Source organism: Bidens hawaiensis, unplaced genomic scaffold (genome assembly GCF_021521415.1).
Source record: "Bidens hawaiensis isolate Kalapana, Puna unplaced genomic scaffold, B.hawaiensis_p1.1 tig00016662_1, whole genome shotgun sequence".
Taxonomy (NCBI): domain Eukaryota; kingdom Viridiplantae; phylum Streptophyta; class Magnoliopsida; order Asterales; family Asteraceae; genus Bidens; species Bidens hawaiensis.
Window position 1 is genome coordinate 327,740 of NW_027492525.1, and position 3,067 is coordinate 330,806.

The 3,067-nt window shown below is 40.2% G+C and overlaps 1 pseudogene across 1 annotated transcript; it reads left to right on the top strand.

Annotated features, from left to right (window-relative positions):
• The first annotated feature begins 238 nt into the window (after window positions 1-238).
• On the top strand, window positions 239-2,737 carry LOC143551818 (transmembrane 9 superfamily member 11 pseudogene; annotated as a pseudogene). The gene is made up of 2 exons (XR_013138556.1): window positions 239-410; window positions 581-2,737. The product of XR_013138556.1 is annotated as a transmembrane 9 superfamily member 11 pseudogene (transcript).
• The last annotated feature ends 330 nt before the right edge of the window (window positions 2,738-3,067 follow it).

Here is a 3,067-nt window from a genome sequence, read left to right on the forward strand (position 1 = left end):
AAGCGTAACACTGACTCATGACTAACTAAATTTAAACTTCATGGTTTTTATTTTTCCAATATTATTATCGTATGTGTTAAGTTAAACCTAATATTACTTAATAATACTATCTAAGCAAAAGAAAATACATAAAATCTAGAAATACATAGCTTACTTTACCTTCTAATCTATTAAACAACAAACTCATAATAAGCCACAAATCATGCACAAAAACATTGTTGCAGCATAACTATCCTCCAATAATATCATACTAACCAAGGGGTAAAACAGTAATCAACAACACCCAATATAACAACATCATCACATTATCACCAGCATATATACACATCAAGAAGGCTTTCATTCTCTCAGACATTTCGTCGAACATCTGGCGGACCAAATCCTCACAACCCCAAATTCATTCAACAAAGGTCAGTTTAATCTCTATACAATCAATTCACTTTCATACTCTCAAATCAACATTCAATTAACACTCAATTCACCCTTAATTCATTGTTCAGATCTCTAACATTAAAACCCCCAATTTCCCTTAATTAAATACTCACAATTTTTATTTTTTTTTTTAATTTTTTTTAATTAGGTTTTACATATCAGACAAGTGAATCAGTGATTCTACAACATGGGTTTTGTCTACAACATCAAGATCTGTGTAATATTCATATCAATTTGTTTAATTTCACAATTAGGGTTAGGGTTTTACCTTCCAGGTAGTTACCCTCATAAATACGTTGTGGGTGATCAATTATCGGTTAAAGTCAACTCGTTGACTTCAATCGATACCGAAATCCCATATAGTTACTACAGTTTGCCGTTCTGTGAGCCCCCGGAAGGCGTAAAAGACAGCCGTGAGAATCTCGGTGAGCTTTTGATGGGCGATCGCATCGAAAACTCGCCTTATAAGTTTAAAATGTTTACAAACGAATCCGAGATCTTTCTTTGCCAAAAGAAGCCGTTATCGAGTGATGAGTATAAGCTTTTAACGAATCGGATTGACGAGATTTATCAAGTTAATGTGATTCTTGATAATTTGCCCGCCATCCGGTACACGAAGCAGGATACTTATTATGTTCGGTGGACGGGCTACCCGATCGGGATTAAAGTCGAAGGCGAGTATTACGTGTTTAATCATTTAAAGTTTAAGGTTTTGGTTCATAAGTACGAAGAAACGAACGTGGCGAGCGTGATGGGGACCGGGGATGGCGCTGATGTCATCCCTGTCGGGAAATCGGATTCTGATGCAACATCGGTATCGGATCCTGGTTACATGGTTGTCGGGTTTGAAGTAACTCCGTGTAGCGTTAAACATAATCCCGACTCGGTGAAGAATTTGAAAATGTATAACAAGTACCCGGGTAAAATTGTGTGCGAGGATAACACGGTTAACATGGCGATTAAACAAAACGAGCCTATTGCGTTCACGTACGAGGTCGCGTTCGTTGAAAGCAATATTAAGTGGCCGTCGCGATGGGACGCTTATTTGAAAATGGAGGGCGCGAAAGTACACTGGTTTTCGATTCTTAACTCGCTTATGGTGATCACGTTTTTGGCGGGAATCGTTCTCGTTATCTTTTTAAGAACGGTTAGACGCGATTTAACGCGTTACGAGGAGTTAGATAAGGAGGCCCAGGCTCAAATGAACGAAGAGTTGTCGGGCTGGAAACTCGTTGTCGCTGATGTGTTTCGCGCTCCTAACAACCCGGGCCTTTTATGTGTAATGGTCGGAAACGGGGTTCAAATACTCGGAATGGCGGTCGTGATTATTATGTTCGCGGCTCTCGGGTTTATGTCTCCCGCTTCACGCGGGACTCTGTTGATGGGTATGTTAATATTCTACATGGTTTCCGGCATTTTAGCAGGGTATGTCGCGGTTCGTATGTGGCGGACGATACTATGCGGGGACCACCGCGGGTGGGTCTCGGTTTCGTGGAAAGTCGCATGTTTTTTCCCGGGTATCGCGTTTCTGATACTTTTTACTCTAAATTTTCTATTATGGGGGTCTCACAGTACCGGTGCGATACCATTTTTTCTGTTTGTGGTACTCATTTTACTTTGGTTTTGCGTGTCGGTTCCGTTAACGTTTGTCGGCAGTTACTTTGGTGTGAAAGCGAGTCATATTGAATACCCGGTTCGAACGAATCAAATCCCGCGTGAAATCCCGGCTCAAAAATACCCGTCTTGGCTTTTAGTGTTGGGGGCGGGAACACTCCCGTTTGGTACCTTGTTTATCGAGCTTTTTTTCATCATGTCGAGTATTTGGATGGGTCGGGTCTATTATGTTTTCGGGTTTTTGTTTGTCGTCTTGATACTTCTAGTCGTCGTTTGTGCTGAGGTGTCGCTCGTGTTGACTTACATGCATCTTTGTGTCGAGGACTGGAAGTGGTGGTGGAAGTCATTCTTCGCTTCAGGTTCGGTTGCGCTGTATATCTTCTTGTACTCGATAAACTATCTTGTGTTCGATCTCAAGAGTTTAAGTGGGCCCGTGTCGGCTACACTATATTTGGGTTACTCTTTGTTGATGGTTCTGGCCGTCATGTTAGCCACCGGGACAGTTGGGTTCCTTTCGTCGTTTTGGTTCGTGCATTACTTGTTCTCGTCGGTTAAGCTTGATTGAAGGATGGACCGGCTCGTTAGGTGGTGGTTGTTACACACTTGTTTACTCGTCTTTTATGTTTGGTTGTTTTTTTATAAGGACTTGTTTAGAACTTGAAATACAGTTACAGTTACTATTATTAAGTTGAGTTTTGTTCTGTTCATGAAATTATAGTTCTATAGAAAGAACTTAGTTATATGTTAAGCAGAAGATATGAATAAGTAGTTGTCTTTTATTTCATATTTTGTTGATTGTATGAGTTTCTATGAATGCTGTTGGTTAAATATGGCCCATATGCGAGGGCGTTATGGTCATTCTGCGTCCGTCTTTCTCTATGAACAACTTGATTCTTTTGACGAATTTATAAACGATAAAATAAATTGATCAAGTTGTTCATAGAGATAGACGGATGCTACCATAATATTGTCATGAAATTGTGAAATTATGGTAGCTTTGCGTTCGTATGAGACAAATCCA